This window comes from Passer domesticus, chromosome 20 (genome assembly GCF_036417665.1).
Source record: "Passer domesticus isolate bPasDom1 chromosome 20, bPasDom1.hap1, whole genome shotgun sequence".
NCBI classification, from domain to species: Eukaryota; Metazoa; Chordata; class Aves; order Passeriformes; family Passeridae; genus Passer; species Passer domesticus.
Window position 1 is genome coordinate 5,789,300 of NC_087493.1, and position 25,777 is coordinate 5,815,076.

Below are 25,777 nucleotides of genomic sequence, written 5' to 3' on the forward strand. Positions count from 1 at the left end.
CCCATGGAATGCCTTCACTTCTGATGCTGGTTTAGCCACCATCATTCCTGTCAAGCCAGACTAATTGCTTTGTTTTTGTGGGCTCCTGGGGAATAACACACTTACAAATTTGGAAAAAATAACAACATTGACTGTGGTGACTTTTGATCAATCACCACCTAGCTGGGAATGTCAGACCTATTAACTGTCCCCTCTTTGCCAAAAATTAATGAACCAAAAATAAGTTGGAACCAACTCTGTCTCAGCTGTATTCAATGCCACAGTCACACTGGAGGGTGAGGAAAGGAAAAAAAGGAGTGAAAGAAGAAAGAAAAGGTTAGTAATAATTGCAGCACGTTTCTTTTCCTTCATTATTAAGTATGAGCAACTACTAGGACTCAAAGTGGCCAAAGTGAAGACAGGTTATTTTTGATTATATCGATCAAAAATTCAAGGATATTAAAATTTAGGAATGAAAAATAAATAGCTCTTCTTGTCCATCATTTCACATACACATGGAGTTGAACAGAAGAAGTTAGCCAAATGAAACAGCTTTTCATGAAACCAAATTCCAACCCCAAACTTCTGAATTACTACAAATTAAGTTGTAGTTTCCCTCCAAGTTTTTAATTTTTTAGATACTCATGAATTTTCAGGAGACTGTCTCAAAGTCTTTGATTTGAAAAACAAATTTGTTTAAAAAATGTTAAACAAACTTTTTGTATTAAGTTTAAAAGAAATATTACACAGTCTAAAAATACCACCAAGAAACTTTAAAGTAATCCAAAGAGGAATGATTTGTTAATTTCCTGAATTCTATCAAATTTTAGCAGTACATATATGGGTTTTTTTGTTTGATTTTTAAAAATTCAGTACCATTTCAGCCTCTTTTCCTTTTATTTCCCAAGATCTTTTGGCGACAATAAACTGATTTGATTTCCTTTTTAAAGAAGGTCAGATTGTCTCAAGACAATTAAAAGGAACCATGCTGTTTGAAGTAACACTGCCATTATCCTGCTAATGAGCCCTTGTAATCCTGAAGTTATGGCAGGAGCAAAAGAACTTTGGTACAAACAATGACAGTCAGTCCCACAACATTTTTATGTGCCATGTCAGAAGAAATTTGCGAGAGGAAATTGCATCTATTAAGATTATATTCTTGAATCATTGCAAGGTTAATACTTTCAAAATAAATGAAAGGTCAAAAGCACTGCAGGCCTCCATTTCTCAGGTAAAAGCCTCAGACCGTGAGCCATTCACCCAGAATAGTTTAGGAGTCAATCAAAGGCTCAAAGCATAAATTTGCTAGAGCCAAGAAAATAGTTTGGATTTATCAAAAGTTTTATTTAATAAGAAATTAATTCTGAAACATGTCAGAATGCCAATTTCACACCCACTTTCCACATGGAGTGTCTTACCTTTTTTGATTTGAAACTATCATTAGACTTCCACATTTCTTTATAAATCTGAAAACTTTACAAACTTCAAAATATATTCTAGCGTATTTTCTTTCAATATTGAAATTACGAGGTGGTTTGGGTAATCACTTGGTAGCACACCATGGCTAGTTTCCACAAACTGTGTGAAATAATATTGCTCTTATATTCCTATAATGTTATTATAATACTTCTATTTTTATATTATTATGTTGTGTACAAGCATAGATAGACAAAGGTACATTTATTCCTAGCCTCTGAGTGGTCATGGCCCAGCTGCAGTGAGAGTGCCAAAGAGCCACCACAGCCCAGGCCATGGGACCAGAGCATTAAACCCACAATGCCACCTCAACTATAAAACCTTTGCCTCTTCTCCATGTTGCATTATACAGCTGTTTCACAAAGGTAATGAAATAATTAATTACACAATCAAAATTGGGTATTGTGTATAAAATACTTACACAAACAAACATCCCCCTGTGTGGGGCTACCTAGAGGGTTTTCTGACCACATCCATTTTGGTCTCATTATCTCAGCCACTACACCACCAGCGTTATTAGGAATGGAATTTTTAAATGTGGCCATCACACGGCTGAAGTTCAAAACTGCATCTTAAAATTTAAGCAGAGATTTTTGTGGAGGCTGGAGGAGCGTCTGTGCAGCCTCAGCAGTCCCAGCTCACGCAGGAGCCCACACAGCTTCCACCAACATGCACAGCCCCCAGCCCTGCCCTGGATCCCATCCCACAGCCCTCCAGCCCTGGGGACTGTGCAGTAAAGAAAAAGATGTCTGAAAACTGGCTCTATCACCATCAACCCCTCAAAAGTCTCACTGCTATCCCAAAAATGTCCCCTGGGCTGCTGAGGCCCTGCTAATTAATGTCCTTTCATCCCATGGCCTTGCAGCTCCACCCCTGGTTTCTAAGCTTTCCCACCTTCAGAATGACATTTTATTTTTCACTATACATCCCCTTTCTATATCCTCCCTCCCTCTGCTTTACCCCGTCATCTAGAGGTGACACTAAATTGTACAAATGCTTCAGAATCTTACTGGGAATGTGGCCTGCCAGAAATGTTTCTCTCCCTGCCTTCCACCACATGACTCAGGTGACAGGAATTTTCCCTCAGTGACAGCAGTTTTCCCTCAGGTGACAAAAGAAGAGTCTTCCCTCAGGTTGCAGCACAGGATTTTTCCCACAGGTGACAGCAGATTTCCCTCAGGTGACAGTTTTCCTTCAGGTGACAGCATTTTCCCCTCAGGTGACAAGAATTTTCTCTCAGGTGACATTCCCCCTCTGTACAGAGCAAAATGTGTTCACAGAAGGAAGAATCCCTTAGGAAGGGATGGAGGAGGAGCATTGTTTATGTGATATCCTGTGGTTTTTGTTTACGTGATATCCTTTGTTTTAGCAGGTCAAGGGAAACAACACTTTTCTTCCTGGCAGTAATTTTCTTTTGGTCGTTACATTTTGTGCCTTTATTGAGAGACGAGCAAACACTATCCTTTTTTTTTTTTTTTTGAGTTTTCTGGAGTTTGGAAGGGGTTAAGGGAGGCACTGCATGCACAGTGTAACCTTATCTTGGGCATTGGCTTTTTCCAGGTGGCAAATAAAAAGTGATTCAGCAAAAACAGTTGTAAAGGGGAAGGATGGGCTGCAATATGAGACACACAGTCATTGTCAAAGATTTATTTTGCTAACCGTAACTTTGCAGATTGTGCTGCCAACATTACATGGAAAATGTTGGAGAGGAAGGAAATTATCCCTTTCAGTTTCTGCCATTGCATTTGTCTTCATTCCCTGAGGCTTTATGGGCACAAACTACAGTCAAGACAAGAGGGGGAGCATGCTATCTGACTTCAGGCAGTGAAACTGAGGTGGGTATTTTTAGTTAATTTACTAAATACTGTGATCCCTGGCAGTTTATAGCTCAGGTATCAGCCTCTGGATCCCTGCCCAGTGTTGTTTTGCTTTCACTCTTATAAACACATCTACAACCAGATAAAAGCTTCTTTGTAAATTTTATTTATTTGGAAGTTTCTACATGGGATGAAAAAGTTTTAATTGGTAGATGCAGAACTAGCTTTGGATCTAGACAAATTTTGCACTCACCAAAACAAATTTGAGCCAAATTTAGAAGTAGTGCCATATGACATGCTCCTGGGGAGAGATGCTGGCTGTAGGCCCAGATCTGACAAAGATCTTTTGCACATTTTTATCTTTATACTCTGTGAATAGCCCCACTGATCATTCTGTCAACCTGAAGTACTAAAACATCATCAGGCTGGCCCTTAAGTTTTAAAAAATTGATTTTTAAATGAAAGAACTTTTTAAAAAGGTATTTTTTACTTCACTTTATGTTTACTGAGCCTTAAGGAAACATTTGTGTCATGTTTTCCAGTCTTTTTTTTTTTTTTTTTTTTTTTCAATGACAGAAACCCCTTTTTTTTAACCTAAATTGAATCTGGATATTCTCATGCAGACTTACAACTTTCAGAGATGAGATTTTAGACATTGTAGGATTCTTGGTAGGAACTGGGAGAGTTGGCACCACAGACAACACAACACTTGTTGAAAGTTTGCAGAATGCCTTGGATCATAACTTCTCTGGGGCAAGAGTGTGTACATGTGTTGTGCACAATTAATTAATTAATTAATTGTGTTGTGGCTAAGTGATGCACATGGAGTTGTGTTTAAGTGTGTGTAGCTCAGCTTCTGGTGCTGTTTGTGTCTGCTTCAGTCTTTTCATTGCACAGTTTTCAGTCCCTCATGCAGCTGGTCCAAGGAAAGTACCAGTGAATTAAAGATAATTACAGGCCAATGACTAATGCTTTTATTCTGTGGAAATCATGGGGGAAGTGGGTAAGAAGGTGGCAAAGAGTCTGATTTAACTTCAGAGCAGGTGTCTTTTGGAGAAAGTCAGCATAACCACAGCAGCAAGGAAAAAAGCTCTTAAAATTACTATGGAAACTCTCCAGATAACAACCAGAAAATTAAATTTTGTGTAAATGGGGACAAAAACCAATTAGCATGTAGCTGGAAACAACAGAGAAGCAAGCATTCAAAGGGTGTTATTGATGCGCTTTAATTAAAAATTAAAGTAGCTTAGGGGCTGACCTGAAGTGTGAGCAGTGAAATCAAACCAAACCCAAGAATGTTTGTTTCACACACAACACTTAGCAGCCCCAGCTGCCATCAGCCAACACTGCTACAAAGTTCTACAAAGAGTGCAATCACACAGCCTCTGTCCCAAACAATTTTCATGTAGTGTAACAGACAGGGGGTGAGTTTTACACGTGGAGAAATAAAGCATAGAAAAGGTGGTTATTCCTCTGTGAAATAAAAAATATTTTTGAGAAGAGGTGAAGACAGATCTCATGTCTAAAGGGAATATTATGCCTTCAGGAGGCTTCTTTCTTGACACTCTTTGTGACAACCCACACTGTTACATTTATTGTATAATGGAATATTTTCATTGCTGTTTAACTGAAGGGGTCAGTTAAATACATAATTACCATACTGTTTTTTCCCAATTCGTCTCTGCCATGTTTTTTATGTCTACATTTCCTCTGTGATTATTGTAGATGCCCATGGAAGGATAAGATGTGAATTATTACAGAGAGAAGCAATGCTGAAGCTGCCCAGGTTGATATGTATTTATACATGGATAGCAAATGTTGTATGCAGTTTGAGTGACATAAATTACAATTCCTGGCTGGGCTATTAAAATCTGTTTTTACAGCAAGTGAACAAAGGGAAATTAAAGCAGATTTGCTGAACCTGCAGGACACAGATAAACATGGAAGCAGAACTCAGCCAGAAATCCCAATGTCTATGGTGAGATCTAGCAGAAAAAGTTAATAAACTGTCAAAAACATAACATGGATTTGTCTATGTCTTTTCAGACTGCAGAAAGTGTGTTTTCCCTTGCAATATGTGTTTTCCCTCTTTAGCCAACCTTTCTCTCAGCTTAATAATGTACAGATTGTAATTACTAATTTTCCCAGACTAATCCTTTTTTAAATGCATCATTTTTTGGGGGGAGAGTGTGGGTAAAGTGTTGCAGCATCTTTGGGTGTTCTGTGTCGGTACAGCCCTGGCATTGCTTAGGACTGGAAAGGCCTTGGCACAAAACTGATCTACATATTTTTCTTCCAAAGATCCTGATTAGTTAAAACTTACACGGGAAAAAGTAACCTCCCTAAAAATCCTTGGGAAGTTTTCTTGTGTCTAAGCTACTCTGGAAAAAAACTTACAGAATTAATAATACCTGTGTATGGCAAGGCTTGTTTCAAAGCTCATCAAAAACAAGGATTTCCTTTGACTTTAAGACTACATTGGATTCTTGAAGTCATCATAAATGACCTAAGACTTCCTCGGGGAAGGGTCCCTGCTGTGTCAGGCCCCCTGAGGCATAGGACTCAACATTCTAAGCACTTGACCTAAAAGTAGATTTTTTGGCTCCATTAGATCACCTGTGAGAGACCCATAGCAGGTTCTTTACAACCACTGAAGGGAAAGCCTAAACCATGTCTTGAAATGCAAGTCGTGGTCTCTTTCAGTATAGTCTGCTCTCTGTAGGCACTGGGGTAATAAATGATTTCTGCAACAGCATCCTCAGTTTAATTGGTGCCTCACTCAACAAAACCCTGATAAAATCCATAATAAGACAATCAGCACACCATAAGCTTTTAATAGTTGCAATATATAGGGATTCCCATTTGTCTTGCTGGCATTATGTTCCATTTGTCTTGCTGGCCTTCTGCTACAGATAGGTTGGGGTTTAATTTCAGCATTTTATGGCCAATCCTGCCAATCCTAAAGAGTGCCCCATATTGTAGTCCTATTATCAAAATAATTGGAATATGATCTTATTGTAATATCTCAAGGGATAGTTTTCTAATGGTGCTGTGCTGTTGGCAATTGATTCTCAGTTGTTCAGCATTCTGGCACCTGCATATTTCTTACAGGTATACACATACACACTTTTAATTACCTGCCAGATTAACATACTAAGTACCATGATAAGGAGACACATTTAACCCAATAATATGATCTTGTCAAATATTGTAACTGACCCTTTGCAGGTTTTTTCCCTCCTGTAAATAACTGTTATTTCCGTTAAGATCTATCTTAAATATAAATTATAAAAAAAAATAATTTCTTAGGCTGTAGTATCTAGAAGCACCAAGAGCACAGTGAACATTTTGTGAAGTAAAACTTCTTAAGAAGTTTGATTTTTTAAAAAATTACCTTACTTGGATATTAAAAATTATGGAATTTATTTGAAGAAAGCACTAAATAGAGAAGTTATTATACTTGCAGTTAGTATATTAACATTTTTCTCATCCAAAATTGAGGCTGAGCATGAAAATCATCAAAAAATAAACACTTTTTAAAGACAATGAAAGCCATTTTTATTTAACATAATTTTAATATTTTTAATTTAAACTTCACATTCTAATAAATCCCTTTATTTAGTTACCTAAGAAGCCAAAACAGCATTTCTCCTGATGTATTTTTCATATATTTAATGGTTTCTCTGTGTAAAATTCTTAGTAAATAGTTTAAGGTTTATTTTTAATGTGAAAAATCAGAGGAATGTTGTATGCGTTGGTAGACCTTTTCAGCAGTATTACCATGCTGCCCTCTGGAGTACACTGACAAAGCACTGCATGGTAAAAGTTTTGGAGGCATCTGCTGTTCTTTGCATCCAAGAAAATGATCACTGGGAAAAGGAAGCCTTGGCTAAACTCCTTGAAAAGCAGGATGAACATGTAGTGTTTCACTTCACTAAGCCCAGAGTTTTTTTGGCATATTTTCTCTAGATATGTTTTACTGTGTAGGATTTCACCCCTGGCTAGACCCCAAAGCTTTTGATAAAAATGCAAGCGATTATTGTAGGATCACCTCAGTGCTTGTATTCAAATTCATTAGTGTAGATTTTAGTTTTTCATTTAGAATCACCAGATTCAGGTTTCTCAGCAAAACTGACTTTTGTCATCTGGAGGTGCAAGAACAGTCAGATTGTCCCATTGAATCCAGCTTTTCTGGCTCCTGTGTAAAGTAACTCTCAGAAATCCTGGGACTCCACTAGGAGAAAGTAGTAGGTATCAAAGACAATAAAACACATTTTCCCTCACAAACTCAAAAAACCCTGAGACGTTTGGAAGACATATGCATCTGTTGTTTCCTAAATTCACCTTTCTCCAAGACATGTCTCGTAAATAAACTAAAATTCCCTTTCACTCCTCCTTCCTCTCCCTCCCTTCCATATTGCCATAAAACCATATAAGAATGAAAACAAAAGTCAGTAATTTATGTTATCTCTAAGTGCTCAGGGAAAAAAACAAACCAAAACACCAAAAAAAATAGAGTTTAGGCCCAGTTTGAATTGATTATCTTTTTAAGGAGTCTCTTCCTTAATAAAGATATTTAGCATAAAGATTCCCATTTGCAGATTGTTGATAGCTGGAATTGGAATTCAAAGACAGCACAAGTCCACAAACAGAAAGTACAACAAACCCCTCCTTTATCCTACTTCTCCAATACAGAGAGACTTTAAAGTGTATAATTTATGTTTATTTCTGGGTCCTTTCTCTGCTTCCACAATTGGAAAAAAATGCACAAGTTAAAAGGAAAGGTTGTTATCTCCAAAAGTGGTTTTAGGGAATTTACAACACTTGGGAGCAGCTAATTAAACTGTTAGAAGTTATTAAATATTGTAAGTACTTTTCCATTGGTAGTCAATAGGAATTAGATATCTCATTTCTTTAAGTCCCTTTTTAATGCAAAAAAGATGCCTTTCTTTAGGTGCCTACAGACTTCTGAAAACCTGCTTTTTCTTAAGTCTAGGGTTTCAGGTCAGGCAGAAAGAAAATCTAAGCTAAGTGACAGGAATTGCAGATCACCTACAGACTGACAAGCCATGAAAAATTCAGATCCTGCCAGGAGTCTGCAACATTCACTATGGTGAGAACATTAAACTGCATTTCAGTATAAGCAAGGAAAATACCATTTATGGGAAAAGCTACCTGTGAAAATGCAGGGACTCTGCAGGGAAACCAGAGAAGTCCCCAAGATAATGACACTGATGGAGACATCAAGACACTGAGCTGATAGGGCATGAAGAGAGACAGGAACTGGCTGAGATGGTCTCTAATTACCATGGAAAACCTGGGTAAAGGGGCATTCCCAGACACTGAGGAAGTCAGATTTGAATTGTCACTGGAGGTGTCAAGGCAGAGAATCATGACCAGATACACAATTGTTTTTCTCAAAGGATATCATAACCTCTGACAAACATTTAATTAAATTGTTAATTACTTGACAGTCTTATTGCATAAGCAGCAGTGTAACTACAGCTGGCTCAAATGAGAAATCAGAAGTGTCCTGAATGCTGTACCTGTTCAGATTTGCATTGGATCTCCACTGTCTGAATGATACTTGGGTAGCAGCTCAGTTGGTACGTTAGTGATGATCAGGTTTTTGATGACTGGATGTTGATGGAAAAGGAAAGGAAGTAAGCCCAGGTGTTCTGCTGTTTAAATCCTAAGCAGACAGTACTGCCTCCTTTATTCTGGAGTTTGACCTAGTAAAAACTCATTCTGACTTTTTAGAAGGCTTATGATCCTGACTCCCTCTGGCAATTTTAAAAATACCACCTTCCATTTATAATCTCCAATGAGAGAAGGTGTAATATTACTAAATAATTGTCTGGGGAATTTGTTCCCCATACAAGTGAGGAGTTATTTGTATACATATGACCTGCACGGTGAAAAAAATCCACATTATTAGTATGTCAACGCTTAGGTTTTTTTTGAGAAAAGATCGCATCAGCAAATAAATCCACATTATCCTGGTAAATATTTTCAAAGAGGATGCAAAACCAGATCAGAGCACAAAAATAGCTTTACTAACAGCTTCCACTGAGATTAAATATATATAAATATATGTATATATCTCCCAAGACAAAATACACAGCTTCATATAATCTGCTAAAGAGAAAAGTAAATATTTTGCAACCACAAATGAAGTCAAAGCATAACATTGTGGTGAGACTTAAGAGGAGTTAACAGACCAAAATGTCTCATTATTTCACAAATTATAGCAGCATGAAAAAACACTCCTTTAGTTTCAGGATACTTAGGTCTATTTCATGAAATAAAAACATGTGATTAAAACAAAGCAGCGTTTCAAGCGCGGCTCCAGACGCTGGCTGAGCTCGGCGTGGTCGGTGCAGCGTGAGTGACATTGAGCCCAGTACAGGTATGAGGAATGGGCTTCTGTCACAGAAACGGGCTGGCACGTGGACACAGCTTCGTGCACACCATCTCCTGATGCCCACACCGAGGGCTTTCTCAGGCAAGGTGATAAAGTGCATGCTTTAGGCTCCTTTCACTAATGCTATGGATTAAAGTACTAACGGTAAAAAATGCAACTGGTGGCCTTGACCTGGTTTGTAGTGGGTGCCAAGAGCCAAGTTCTGCCCTCAGTTACACCCCGTAGCTCCCCTGAAGTCCGTGGCAGTGCCAAGTGTAACTGAGGGAAGAATTCAGCTGTTCAAATATGTCCATGGTTACCAAGCCAACTGGCAGCAATTGCCAGGGAATAATAGGAGTGTTGAGGGCAAGAGCCGAGGAGCCTTCGCAGGGCGGTCTGGAGATCTGCACAGTGCTTGTCTGCAGACTGTCTGGCCTCCTGAAGTCAAAGCTATTAGTTTTTCCTACTTGCTCTAATGTACTGCAGACAAAAAGGGCCTTTCACTGGTGAATGCTGATAAATGAAATGCTCACCAGCTGGGGCTTCTGCACTTCTTCGTGCATTGTAGGGGCAGCCTTTTGTTTGTGCCAGACCTAATCTTGAAGTTTCATGGGGCAGCGAGCAGATTTGAAAACATTTCAGATTCTAACACAGTAAATCATTATTGTTATTAATGAAGTAGAGCTGAATAGCTTCCAGGCTACTTATGACACAGAAATAGTCTTTTTACTCTTTTAGAAATACATCTTTTTGCAGCACAGTTAGTAGTTATTTACTGCTTCATATTACTGAAATTTGGAATAGGTTTTCTGGTTCATATACTGACTCCATCTGAGGGAACAAAAGATGGCATTTAATTAAACATGAGGAATCAAAAACTGGAATATCTGTCTGTACTCATATTGGAAGAAAGGAACTTAAACTCTCGTATCTTTAGCTCCAGTGCCTTTGGATATCAGGGATCCACCCCGACCAGCTTGTACTCCAAGATTTGTGTGTGGCCGTGGTGAAGTCCTACAGCCACACACTTCCACTGTAAAAAAAGTTCTTGACACTGAATAACCTTGATTTAGGGTATTAAAATGGAAACCAAAACATTAATCTTTCTATGAGACAAGTAGATTCTTTGAACTCCTGCTCATATAGCTGTATACTATTTAAAAAGTTTAAACTTCATCAGAACAGATTAAAATCCCCTGGCAGCCATTTCTGTTCAGTTTCACAATAGATGTAATGAAAAATCAGTTGGACTGTTTTAATTGACAGTCATTTTTTCCTTTGCAAGCTATTTAGATGGGCAAATCATTTAAAAAAAATGGATGGAATCTCTAACTGGAAAAAGTTAGAGTTAATTAATCAGACTTTCAGTTGAAATAAGTCTTTCTTGGTTTATTTAAAATCGTGGGAGTGTTTCAATTTGTACCAGTTCACTCTTTCCCATCCCTTGCATTACAAACATCTTGTCATATGAAAAGGTCTTAAATACAGTAAAATTAACAGGCAAATTCAGGAATAAATACACCATGTTTTGTGAGTTCTATAACTAAGAAGTCCATAATCACTGCAATAATTTCTTTAATGCTAAGCATGTAGACCCTTCCATTTCCTCTAGGGCAGATTCAAATTAACTGTTCCTTGCAAGAAGATATTTCTTCCACCTCCAATAGGTTATTGCCATGTCTGCAGTTGCAGACAATTACTGAATTCACACTTGTATGGTATTGTGCAATCTAAAACTCATCAAAGGGACACTTCACATACAATATACAAAGACCAAACTCATACTTCCACTAATTTCTGGAAGAAAACATACCAGCATTTTTCTACAAGGAACTACAGACTTCGGTATTTAGAATTTGATTCAAGAAATTATTCAGTAATTCAAATCTGGAGGGGATGTGAAGTAGGAAGAACGTTAACTGCTTAAGCAAGGATTTGCCCATTTGATTAATAAATAATTTTTGCTTATCTAAAGCATGCCCTTTCCAATGATCCAGAACTACACATGGTTCAAAAGGGAAAGACTGAGACATGCAATGTCTCAAACTGGGCCTCAGTGTTTCCTAGGCAGCCTTGGACAACACGGTGAAATACAATACCCAAAGGTGGGAGGGTGGAGACACAAAGTACTCAGCCGTAAAATGAGCCCATTCTAATTATGCTAAAAGATCCTGTGTCTTCAAACAGATGAATGTCATTTACTGAATCACTCCTCCTTGAAGAAACTGCTTTCTAGTTATATTTTCTCTGGGTACAGATCCATCTTCAACTGCTTGTTTCTATTTTCATTGAAAAAGAGAATTATCTCTCAAGAAAAAAAAAAGAGTGGAAATTAAAACTACCTTTACAATTCCTACTTTTGTTTCAAGAAGAAGGGATTGAAGGAAAATATTTTATTTAAAAGAAAGGAAAGCATCCATTCCTTTCTCATTGTCCTGTTAAAAATGGAGAAGGACAGTCAAAATGAGAATTGCCCTTTTTAAAAGATGTGTGAAAACATAATACTCTTCACATTACTGCATGAGGAGCACCAGCCTCAGGTGGCTCACATTGTCAGGATTACATGGGAGTCAGAGCAGGTAGTGGTGATTTACAACAGCCTTAGGATTGTCTCAAAGACCATAATGTTGGGGGTTTAGTTTGTTTGGCGTGTTTTTTTTTTTGTTTTTTGGGGGTGATTTAGCTGTTTAAGTACTCATCAGAATTATATTTTAGCATCTCAGTGCTGTGCAGTCCAGTTTCATGACACACAGCAACTGTTACTGCATAGTGGCCAAGGGTCCACAGAAATTATTAAAGTTGACCAGGAATGGAGAGAGGGAGAATTCCCTTTGTGCCTGGTGCTGAATGCCACAGAGAAATGAAATAAAATGAAGTCCAAGTTGCTCACAAAGGTGAGGTGGGGGGTTGTGTAGAAGCAACACTCATAGGTGTAAATAAGCCAAACAAAACTTCACTTCATACACAGCACAGATTCTAAGAACAACTGAACAGCTTTTCTGTGACATGAGTATGTCATCATTTCATCCTCACTTTGTAGACTTGGCTGAGAAATAACTTGAAACCCAATATTGCCTCATTCCCACTGTGCACAGAAAACACTTTGCCCACAGCTCTTATGCCTCCTGAAAACCCTTGAATTCTCTATATTCATAAAATGGATGTGGGACAAGGTGAGGCTGGAGATAGAAGGCATTTTGTGGTTCACCTCCAGCACTGGTTCACCTCCAGCAGTCTCTGTGGGGAGGAGAATATCAAAGGTCCAGAGAAGAGTCAGAACGATCTGAAGAACAGTTTGGAAGACAGACAAAAACATAATATATCAATATAGCCCTCTAAGCACTGTCCTGAAATTTTAATGGTATTTGACTGCATCTTTCTTTTTAATCTGAATTTTAAATCATATCATCATCATCCTAAAGTGGCTTAGGATTTAGTCAAGACATCATTAGATAGGGTTTTAAAGGTTGATTTAAAAGAGCCTTTTCCATCAATGAAAGCATGAACATGGGATATTTTAATGGAAGAAAAAGTGCTATTTTCCTTAGAACCACTGATGTGAAATTTAGAAGAATAAATGTTCCAGAGAATGGGCACTCAGATTATAATCAAGCTAATATAATAGAGCTGCTCAAGTATAGCAGAGGGTGTGGTGCACTAACCCTGGTACAGCATAGCCATGGCAAAGAGTCTGTTCTGCAAGTACAATAAAGCAGCAATCAGCTTCCCATGCAAAGTGCCCATCCTGGCAGATACAGCTCAGAAAATATTTTAAATATGCAGACTGCTCATGAGAGTTTTCATCTAGCTGGAGAGAAATTCATTACAGTATACATAACATGTACATGCACTCTGGGATGCGGAGGATTTCCTTCAAAGTACGCCATTTATTCCAGTATTTTAGTATTCTTTCCAGTATTATTCCAGGGGAAAGACAGAATATTTTTGACAAATGTTAGTAATTTTCTGATTGTTGGATTTACTTACAGTGATGGCGAGTTTACTGAGTTGCTGCTGGAATTTTTCTACAAAGGACACCTTGATATGCTTCATTCATCTGGAACATCTGAAATGAATCACGAGGAACGGATGGAATTTTCAAGAGAAAAAGAAAATAATAAAACGCCCACCATAAAAACTAATTCTCTATAAATAATCTCAATCAGGAAAACCTTTACCCCTGAGACAACCCAAGGCTGCTTTTTTAGTAGCTCTTTCCCTTGTGACAAGAGCAAACTTTCCCATGCCACAAATCGTTTCCATCCATCATTTTGATACAATCTGAAGGAAACTCATCCTGATGTTGCAATGTGCCCCTTTTCTTTCAGGTTCAGATAGGGAAGTATTTGCATATTTGGTCATAAGACTTCTTGAGCTTACAATCAACAATTATTACCCTTCTGGCTGGTTTTTACACTTCAGACCAGCAATTTCATTTTTGTAGTTAAGTCTTGATTAATTGATTTCTCAAACTGAATCCATTTCTGGTTATGTTCTTCTGGATCAGTTTCTGGGGTTACCATTGTGTTGCCAAGTTTACATGACATTAATTACTGTAGAAGAAAGATGTTGGTCTTTCCAAAAAAGACAAAGGATGGACCAGTAGAGTAGTGCTGCCTACTCAGGAATTCAAATTTTTTTTCTATTTCCTTGATGGAATGGCCTTAGCTTTGTGAATTAGTCTGACTCAATATTTTCTAGAAGCTGATTTTAGCTAAGTCTGATTTGAGAAGGGGACTGTTTCCTGCGTGCATCAGCAGTCTCCCTTCTTGGGTCACACCTCTCATGAAGGTCACAGAACAAAACCAGCCTCAGATCAATCATTAACAGCTCCCAAGATTTCCACTTCTGTCACGCAGTTTCTTATTCCATTGCTGTGGTTGCAACAATGGGGAAATGTTGGACTTGAAAGCAATATTCTTGTACTAAATGTGTGTCAAGCCTGTTTTGACTGCAAATTAGAAAACACATTGTTTCTCTTCAGTGGGAAATAACTCCATTTGCTATTGCTTTATCCTCATGTACATTGCAAATAAAAGAGCCGGCCAGGTTTTTGGGTGATCTTTTCAGTGTTTGGTAGCTTGAGAGAAGATGAATTATTTGCCCAGCCAAGAGATTTGTATGCCTGGTTTGAGTTATTGAGTGAATGGGTCTGGACTGCAATTCCAGTAATAAAAAGCTCATTCCCACCTGATGTTATTGGTCATCCATCTGGGGCAGATGATGGAAGACAGGAACTGACACTGATGCTGGAAAATGTTGTATCAGAAGAGCCTGAATGATTATTTGAATATACACAGAGATGGGAGAGGGACCAGAAAGGGGAGGGAGCAGCCAAGCTTGCAGGCCTTTGCTCAAGATCATTTATTGGTACATCACTCTGTGATGATAACACCGAGGTAAATGATTAGCTCCTGCAATCTTTGCAGCAGTGAGGATGACTTGCAGGCTGAATGGTAAATCCAAGACAGGATTGATTCTGGGCTCTTCCTGCACAAAACAGTGCAAAATTACAGCATTCCCCTGGTTCCGATGCTTTATAAAGGTCATAAAATGTTAGCAGGGCAAAAGGAAACGAAGATTTGATCTGTAATCTGCTTCTTGTAACATCAGAGGGCTGTTGCAGATCTCAGCAGCACTCCTGTATGGTATTTTTATTAAATTCAAGAAACAAATGTTACAAATTTGTCTTGGATTTTACCATTTTTAGCATTCTATTTGCTATATGGTGAAGTTGGGCTGAAGTGTACTTGGCTAGATGTTATTGTAGGGTTCTTGCATGTTGCAAGGTAGAGTGTCTAAAAATAGAAAAATATTTGCTTTGAACTATGACAATGTGTTGCTTTCCTCTGTTCTCTCCTAGAAATAACTCTGAAGTATTATTTCTACTCTAGTTCCAAGCTACATAATTCAATTAACTGGAAAAAATTACGAAAAGTATTACTTCTTATGGTGTACTTTCACCAAACAGAGAAATGAAGACAGCTACCTAAATTATAGAAAACTGATTATGCTAAGAGATATTGTCACAAATGTCTTATGAATATATGAGTGACTGTATTTGGCAGCAGCTCATCCTCTGTCAATAAATGAAAGCAGTTTTACAATATCACATTTTGGTGCAATACAGAATTTATCAAACTACTTCATCTAAGTGGGATGAATCATGAAGTAACTATTCAGTTGCTTCAGTAAAAAGAAAAGCATAAATAAGAACTCATAGGTTTGATCCAAAATAAAGATATGAGAGAAAATATAATTTGTTTTATTTTTGCTTTGAGTCATGCTTGAAAACAAAAGCCAAAATAACTTCTAATCCTTAAAAAATTTCAATTTTAATTTAAACTTATAATTTTGACTTCAAGGCTTAGTCAGATGACTACTGAGGTAAAAAGAGAACACTTAAAGATTTCAGTGGATGCTGAATGATGCTCACGCTGCTTACATTCAATTTATCAACTTCCTATAGAATATACTTTAAAAAAGAACATAATAGCTGAGGGACTTTTCCCAATATTGTCCAAATTGAGTGAATAATTATCTTAACCTTTCCAGTTCCTGAGTGCATCTCTATCTGGAGAAAAAGTAATGGTTTTAAATGAGAGAAATGTAGAAAAGGCTTTTTCCTGAGTCTTCTCCTGCAGATTTTTTAACTCTACACTGTTCATGCCAGTTTCGAGCCATGCTTGAGTTCTCTTTACACAGTTTGAAGTACATGCCCAAAATTCAAATCAAAGATGTCATGGACTCTGGTCAGTTTTCAATCAACTTTTAAACTATTTCAGCATGAACATTTTTGTTTTTAGTTTCAACTTTCCTTCTACTGCAGCAGTAACAATTACAGCCATCAATAAACATGAGATACTCAGTGCTGACAGCCAAAGTTATTTTAGTCCCATCCTACCTAACTGTACTCGGAGCCCATGCAGCTCCAATGTGTTTTTCCTTTGGCAGCCTTTTATTTGTGGTTCAGAATCATTTCCCACCAAGTGTTTTATCAGCATCCAGAAGCTCATAAAGCAAAACCTTAAATATAATTCTTTTCATTATGAGTTGAGTGACTAAATATTGACCAAGAAATTGGCTTAGTTTTGAATGTTGACAATTTTTTCTTATATGATCTCAGGAAAACCTTCATGGGAAACCATCTGTAAGACACCTGAGAGTTCTGGGGATTTTATTTCATAGAGGCAAAGACAACCCTACCCTGCCTGGGGATTATTGGCTCATTGAACAACCCCTCTCTGATGTTATCTCACTTTTTTAGCATAGTCCCTTTCATGCCTCTTGCCTGATTTTGGAGTTTTTCATTGTTGCATTCCCACTTTACTCCATATAAGCAGCAAACAGATCCCAGGGCCTGACCAAAGGTCATCACATCACTCTGCAGGATCCTAAAATGCAGAGAGCAGCGGATAGGAAACGAAATCTTTTCACCTAAAGCTTCCAAACGCAATTCTGCATCCGAGCCGCCCGGCGATGCTGGGTCTGGCGCACGGCACTAGAGGGCAGTGCCATCTTGCACTTCCAGGGAAGCCGGGACACTGCTGGGCTGGGGAATGGAAACGAAGTGCACAACACAGCCACACGTGTCCCCTGAGCTTGGGGGTCACCAGTCTGAAGCTGGTCTGACACGCTCACGCACCCCATTTCCCAACTGCAGACAGCCCCACCCCAGCAAGGGCCACCCCATTAAGCTCTTTGTGTGTCTGCCAAGAAAACTGTAGATATTGTTAGTTCAGACACCAGCAGAATCAAAGGGCTTTATGCCTGTCACATTTAGGCAAATCTGCCGTCATGAAATTGCATGGAATATAAGATAAATGTGAATGATGTCAGGGACAGTGTACAAAAATATAGTTGCAGTTTTCTTACACTGGGAGTTTTTCCTTGGGTGTGAGTTGAAGTAACTGTACAAGAATCTCTGTTCCTATTGTCCAAAACAAATGTGCAGCAGTCTGTGAACTGTTAAACACTTGCCTGGTTTCCCTGCAGAAGCTCCTGCTGGTAACGTGCTGATATGGAGATGATAGATGGAAGATGGAGCTATGATTTCAGGAATATCCAAGCCATCTTATCAAAGAGAAACTTTATCTCTTGCTTTCCCCCAAGCACCTCTTGATTGTGGACTGAGCAGACTTCTTTGCTGAGGCAAAGTTTTGACTAATAAAATTTTGTGTGAGTGAACTTGGATGTTCTTGAGTGAAGTTTAACCCAAAGGAGCACTGTGGATTTGACCATAAGATGTTTATTTAATGAGAAAGTCAAAGTGTATTGCATGGGTTTGTAGTGGCTGATTCAGAAAAATTGAGTTTCACTTCTTGTTCTGCCTTGGGCTGAGTGAAGCACTTTCTCTCATATTCTGTCTTTAATGCGTAAACAATGCACATGTTGTGAAAGCACGCCAAGATAAACTAAAGAAAGCAAATTTTCGTTGCAATTACTACTGACTACTCTCTCATTTCATTTCAGGCACAGTGAGGATTCTATCCTGTCCTTTGCACTTCATCCTTTGCACTTCCATCCTTTGCATTTCATCCACACTCCTTCAAGCAGAAGCAATATTTTATCAGCAGAACCAGTACACCCCTACAATTTTACACTGGTTCCTTTTTTCCTCTAACTTTTTATATATAGAGTCCTCAAAGAGCAAATCTCATCAGAGACAAACCTTTATATGCTGTTGCCATGAGCTCTGTGGTGACATATAATGCTATGTTGATATATATTTGAGAGTGTGAGAGAGCCTGTTCTCCTCAAATAAAGGCATTGATGCCAGAATCCATCTTTTGAACCAAGTTATTGATGGATGAGAAAAGGTTTCACTGTGAAATTTTAGATATTTCAGTGTGTATATTTCATATATTGGTGATATTATACCATGGTAAGTCTTAGTGAGAAACATCAAACTGTTAGAAACTTCCATGAATTATATTTTGGACAATATTGTTCCTTGAAATTATCAATCTTCTGCACAATAATTAGACCCATATGAAAGGTGGTGCAAAGAGAAGCACACAAACGTTAACTTATCCTAACAGGGACATAGTAAAGTAGTAACAGAATTGAGTGAACAATCCCATTCTGACCTGCTGAACCTAAAGTCTGGACTTCCAACCCTAAATGGGATTAGCAAAATTTCCAAGCTTTTAATCCATCTAGCTCTATTCTTTTAAAAATTTGCCTGCAAAAGTACAGACAAGTTGAAAGATTTATATCATTAAATGTCCACAGCCTAAGCAGATTTGGTTTGGGGCTTAATTTTAATAAAACATTTTAAATTTTAAAAAACCTTAGGTCATGATTCCTTATACGCAAATTGAGTGTACTTTAAAATCTGCCTTTCCAAAAGGAAGTACAGGGCAGGCAACTGCAGATATAACGCTGTGGATTTTGCATTTTCTTAATTTGTATTAGAATTGGCCTCTCTGAAACTGTCTCATTTTGAATTTGGGGAGGAGCAGAAGGAATATTTTACATTTGTCTAGACAGTTTTGACTCATAATCCAAAAGATGTTACTAGGTAGACTTTAAAAGACAAAATGGCATTTTCATCCATTCTGTTTTTATTGATAGTAAACAAGAGCATAAAACTGAGTGCTTCTCTCTTCTCATGGTGACCAGGAAAAAATCAGAACATAGAAAAAAATTTTTTTTTTTGTCACACGATGTGAACAGGAACTGGAAAAGGCTGTGTAGGTGAAAGCAAAGCAAAGCTCCCACTGTCTTAGTGCAGGACTTCACCCTGTGCAGGCAGTTGCAGTCTGTAATTAATCTATCCAAGAACAAGGTTGGCAATTCATCATTTTGCTGAATTTCATTTTTTGGGGAAGACTTAAAACTTCCAGCTGCCAGATCTCAGGCTGTACTCGGTTTTCAAGCATTTTCGCAGTCCTCACAGCTAGAGTGCCATTAAATAAATATTCAAGGATGCCTATGACCAGATGGGATATGATTTGTTTATGCATTTATGTGTTGGAGTAAGGTGGGATTTAATGAGATTTTAAACATATTGAATTGACGTTTCTGATTCAATTCACTGAGACAGTAAAACTGCAGGGTAACAATTCTGTATCATATTTGCACCAGAATTTACTTTTGTGTATGATTCTCACATAAATTTGAGTGAAGTCCTTCCTAAGGACTGATAGTCCCAACTCAGACTCTGCCTCAGTGTTTTCTTCAGTGATGGCCAGATCCTAAATTTTTTTCATATACAAAACTATTTGAGATGTACTTTAGTCTCCGAATAGCATAAATTAGGAAAATGCTTATTTTTATAGCTAAATAAAATTTGTTTTTACAATTTCTTTCCGGTGTTTTTCCAAAGCTACATGAAACATCAGGAAAGTATCAGGAAAAAGGAAACCAAATGCTGACGTGACTTCTCAGATAAAAAAAAAAAAAAGATACTGTGTCTACATTGCTCCTGTTGTCCCTGCACAGAGCAGCGAGCACTGTGTGCCTGGTGGTGCCCTTGTTTGTCACAGGGTACCTGTGGCCCTTTGCAAATGCTTTGATATTCCTTCCTGGCTCTCCTGTGCTTGGTACCCAGTTTCCTGTAGTCTTTCCTCACTACTAAGCTCTATTTACTGCCCTTTTCCAGGTGCTGCTTTGCCCTCAGTTACTTCCCATGCATGCATTTCTGTGCCAAGGTATTTTTGCCTTCCTTCCCCTCTGCCACATTCCAGAGTCAGTGATCCTGCTGCCAGCTGACTCACCAGGTTGCAGATGCAAGGTCATGCTGTAAGACAACGAGGCTGCCAATTTAGAACATCACCCACTGGGGCAGAACCCAGCAGTTTTGTTTGTCAGCATCCTCAAATTATCATTATCTGCTGTCTGAAGTCCATTAAGGAACGATTGTATTCCCTGTGCAGACAGTGGTTTGCTCTCTGGGTAACTACTGAAGCCAAATTTAGGATAATACAAATATATTTATTTCTATCCAGCAGTGCCCCTTTGGTTCCCAAACTGGGGTGTTCCAACTCATTCTGAGTCTGCTCCCTCATGAGGCAGCATCACCAGCACTTTGAAGAGATGGATATTTCTGTACCTGGACTGTGCTGCCCTGTACAGCCACTCTTCAACACTGGCACAATCCACCCAGGGGAAAAGAGGCAGGATTCCTCTAAAGGACCTGCTCACAGAGAGGTGCAGACATGGAGCAAAGCCAGTGCTAGAACTCTTAAGCAGTGTGAGAGGTGAATCTCAAGTGCTGCCCATGCCACACAGCTGAGAGAGGAGGAGAGGGTCATTTGCTTCTGCAAATTGAATACTTTACCTCTGTTTTATCCAGAGCATTTACTGTTCTGCAGCAGTGGAAAATGCTGATACAAGTTGAAAAATGTTAAATTGTTTCACACAAGCAAAAATACTTTTTTCTGCATTTTTCAATGACAATTAGAGTGTTGTGCCCATTTTCTGCCCATATTGGAAAAACACATTTTTTTTCCTTGCTGCTATACCTTTCTCTAGCTCCACTCTGTTTTTAGTAATTAATAATTGAAAAGTGGGAGTAAAATGAGGTGGAAAAAGCTTAAATATTTTGTATTTGCATTTGAAACAAATCAAATAACTATTTTTAATGTATGCATTAAAACCAAGTGAAAAAATAAAACTTATTTATTCATGTATTACAGATTTCCCCAACACTTGAAAAAAAGTAATTGCTGTTTGTGGGACAGTGAAGGTGAGGTAGACAAAAAGACCATTTTGCTTGATAAACAGCAATTAACAGAGAGGAATCCAAAGTGAAAAGCTCAGTATTTGTCCTTTTAACCCACCCAAAAGCCTGTGACGTCAGAATAAGCTTCTACAGCACTTGCAATTTCCTCTGATATCCCCAGTAAAGCAGAGAAACTGTGGATGTGTCACTACTAAAAATAGACCCTGCAGTCCAAGCCCTCTGGGATTTCATTCCTTTGATCTCTGCTGGGAAACCACTGAAGGTGTTTTACTGAAACTGCCATTCTGAGGAGTTAAAAAGGAACCTTTTTTGTTTTTCTCCTTGTTTGCAGCTGTAAACAAACTTACTCCCAAACAAAATTATATTTGAGGTGGAGCCTCCCTGCAAGGCAAGGGTGGAGCAATGCAGATTATTGTAATTTTTTTTTTACCTTTCAAAATATCAGGAGAAAACAGGAAACTGCAAAAGTTGAAGCTATCTTATCTAGAGTGCCCTAAGAACTTGATGTTTCCAATAGTGCCACTGTGCTAAACTAACACAGTTTGCAGCTTTACAAATCAGAAGATAGTCCCATTTCTGGGGACTCTCATTATTTGGCCTAGAAAATTAAAACATGCAATTTGCATATTTCAAAATGTGTCTGTGCTAAGTGAAAAAAGAGACTAATGCCCCTGAAAAACTGCCCTGTTGTTTAAATTAAATATTATATTATAAAATATACTGAATATATCTTATTACATCACTTTAAACAAAAACCATAGTCTGTTTTCAGAATGCTCTTGTCCTGCTTAACACTGAGCAACATAATTTCATATTTACTACTGTCTTCTCAGTGCAGTTTTTATTCTTCCCCCTCATTTTTCACAATTTCAACAGTTGAAAATTCCAAAAGACATAATTCCTATTCCCACATAAATGCAGATCCACAGATCGAAATACAGATTTTGAGAAGGCAACCAAGAATCCATGCAAGATTTTTATAATACATTAAAATGGATAAGCAGCAACAGACATAAAAATAATAGCTGGGCAGAAGCTGATCCTTGAGAGTGCTGTTTGTGCTCCCTCTGTGGAGCAGGAAGCAGGGCCAGGCTGGTAGCTCAGTGGGCTGCAATGTCAGAAGGTCAGATCACACACTGGGATTTGGGCTCATCCCAAATGTTGACACAGTATTGAGAGGGGAAGGGAGAGGGGAAGACATGTGACAGTACAGGACAGTGTATTCAGCAGTAAATGTTGATTGGAAATATCCATCACTGGGCTGGGGAGAGGAAAGTCCACTATGGGACCAACACAAAGATTTGCTCTTCTGCTGTTGCTAAATATTGAATTGGGCTGGTAATAAGCACCAGATCTAGAGAAGAAGAGTCTACTAACTAACAGTAAATATCCTTTATTATTAATTTAATTTTAATTGAATATAGGTTCCCATCTGACAAAAAGAGAGCCCACCATGTATAAGGCTAAAATTTTGTGAGTGCTATTTGGCTTAGCATGCTGTCTTTAAAAATACTGCCTTGATAGTTATGGTAAAACTACAGGATCATCATGGAATTCTGAGATATTCTAAATCTGCATTTCATTTTCTCTTTTGATTACATCTCAGCCTTGCCCAGCTGGCCCTTTCCCAGCTTTTAAGCTTTCAGATATGATCTGCAGCTGCTGGATGCAGCAGGAAATGAGCAATAACAAATGGCACCAGTAACATTTCTGGGAGTGTGCAGCTCAGCCTCAGTTTGTCTGCTCTTGCTGTCCTTTTCCAAGCTTAGTCACCATGCTGTCACTCAATAATGTTATTGCTTATGTAATGTAATGTAATGCTTATTATTATATTGTTTCACAACTTACTTATTATTATATTGTTTAACAAAAATTCAGAAAGTCTGCCTACATTTAATTTAGTTTAAATTTTTCAGATTTCTCATCAACTTCATATCAATAATTTTAGTTACAATAAGAAACTAAAGTAATAAAGCAGCCTACAAAAAGTATCCTGCCAAAAATGTCTATGTACCTGTTTTTAATACAGATTTTGATTGTAGGTTTTTCATACACTTGTGTGTCTCATTGTATCTCAGTTGAAGTCAGTCTGTTAAATAACAGCATTTGGAAAGAAAAAGTGCTGCCTTCTCAGAAGGATTCACACTGTAATCTCCTAGATTTATTAATATTGAAAATCTTGTAATAACTCAGCTTGAAAGGGACATATGGGATCATCTCATCATCCAGTCAAACCCACAGACCAGAGCAGCACCAAATTTGAGGCTGGCTCTAATTTCAAGGTTAGATAAATTGCCTGGGGCCTTGTCCACTTCAGCTTTGAGTATCTCCAAACCTAAAGATTTCAGAGTCTCTCAAAGCAATTTGTTTCATTGCTGATTATCATCACTGAGAAAAATTTCCTTTATTTTGGCATAAAACATTCTGATATCTACTGGCCATTAAAAAAAAGAGCAAAATACAAGTTCTCTAGACAAGTCATATTTTCTCAACACACTTACTAGCAAAGATATTGAGCATACAGAATTACAAGTCTGAAAGAGAGGATGGGTTAAGCACAAAATTGTGAAACATACTTTATGCAAGGGAAGGAATTATGTTATGTGATGCCTATATTTGCATTTGGTGCCCTGGCAGGTAGTTCTAGGCCTGTCTTTGCTCAAAGACCTTAAAAGATCCTCAGATTACTTCTTTATTCTTATTCTCTAACTTGTTCCAGATGGATTGAAAAGTCATTTTTCTAAATGCCTGACTGTCATTGTAATGAATTAATCAAGCTCATTATTCAGTGGCAATGCTCTCAACTTCATGGTTCCTAGAACCACACGTTAAATGTTATCAAGGGTCAATTTATTCCCATGTTGCAAGAAAAAAATGAGTGGAAGGGAATGTACTCCTACACATGCCCACCTCACACTCTGAGACAATAGGCCCTTCTAGTGCCACAGCAATTTCCTGCTGAAGGCATTTTCCTACTGTTTGTTTTCATTTGAATAGTTGAACAGCATCATGAGCTTTTCACAGGGTAAATGGTTGGCCAGGCAATTCTGGCCTCTTGTGAGATCCTCTCAAATGTACAAATCGATTATGTGGCTTCCATGCTGAGAAAACACATTAACTTTAAAATGCACAGCAGTAGCCTGGTCTCAATAAAAATAATATTTAAAATCCACTCTTAAAATATAACTCCAAGTTGCAGCTGAATGTGAAATATCCATTTCCAGGCAATTACACACAATTTCTATCATCCTTTGGAAGACATGTATATGCACCAGGAATAATAAAAGCCAAATCCCCCAAGGTTCTGAGTTATCAAAACAGGGAAAGACTTAAAACCTTCCACAACATGCAGAAATGCAGTGAGCCTTGTGATTTCACAGCAGGTTTCTGGTCACAGTATGTACAGCACAGAGGAACCCTTGGCCTTATATGTTGTAGAAGAACTGCTTCAATCCCAAACTTGTCATTCTAGGAATAACATGATTAATTCTCATGGGTTTCTTCCATATTTGAAGAGTTACAAGACAATTAAACTTGGAGCAAAACCTGATTCTTACAGTCCATCACATAATCTCTTTTGCCTCCACAGCTGAAACAGGCCTTAGAAAAACATTAGAATTTGCAGGAAATCCAGAGTACAGATAAAGGCAACTCACTAAATCTTAATATTACAGGTACTTGTGCTTATACTGCAGGAACAGCTTTCAGTTTAACCTGTTTCACAGCTGGGATGCAGGAAATTTTTCACAAGCTAAAATGAATATGTGTCTTCAAGGCCTTTTGACATGATTATTAAGGCAGGTTCCATCGAAACACTTACTCACAGGATGCAGTCCTTACTTTGGAAATGAAGGTTTCCAGTGGAGAGTTCCCATTTAAAATGTTCCTCTCTCACAGCAGGACTCCAGGATACATTTATCATTCAGATTCCAAATGAGAATAATTGTTTATGGTCAAGTTCTCAAAGAACAGGGAATACTGAGCTGACAGAAAGATGACATTCTCTTTATGTGTGCAAATGTAATCCTAATTAATATGTTCCTTGGCAGTTACAGAGCAGAATCATTAGGATTCTTTAACACCATTTTTATTTACCTTATTTATCAGGACTCCAAGATCTGCAGTTGTAAACAAGAGTGGTATGAAAAAACCCTGCAAAACCAATTTTGCTGTAGAGATTTGTTTGTTATAGGATCCTCCTTGAGCCAGGTCTCATAAGCTCTTGGTGGTCTGCATCACACCCAAGACAGCTCAGCTTTTTATGCCTTTGGAGGCATAAAAATCAGCAGGATGGCTTCTGTTGCAGTGTTGGGGAAAAAAGGTTTAATAAAAAGCAAAATAACAAACAGAAAAAAACAAGCCAAGTGCAAGAGATCTTGCTCTCGGTAAAACACCTCACAAAAGCCATTAGTT

General features: G+C 38.1%; 1 protein-coding gene and 1 long non-coding RNA gene across 5 annotated transcripts in view; one reads left to right on the forward strand and one right to left on the reverse strand.

Annotated features, from left to right (window-relative positions):
* Positions 1-2,641, reverse strand: part of ANKFN1 (ankyrin repeat and fibronectin type III domain containing 1) — a 132,713-nt gene extending 130,072 nt beyond the window's left edge. For 2 of the 4 annotated variants that reach the window (XM_064395183.1, XM_064395185.1), the window contains exon 1: positions 1,877-2,129. The gene's annotated coding sequence lies outside the window, so the exon portion shown is untranslated. Of the gene's footprint in view, positions 1-1,876; positions 2,130-2,465 lie in introns of those variants that run through there. The other 2 variants (XM_064395184.1, XM_064395186.1) reach the window with 2 other exon arrangements.
* Positions 1,682-5,293, forward strand: LOC135284000 (uncharacterized). Its single transcript, XR_010349564.1, has 3 exons — positions 1,682-1,820; positions 3,128-3,290; positions 4,998-5,293. It is a non-coding gene; the product is annotated as an uncharacterized LOC135284000 (long non-coding RNA).
* Positions 5,294-25,777: the final 20,484 nt, after the last annotated feature.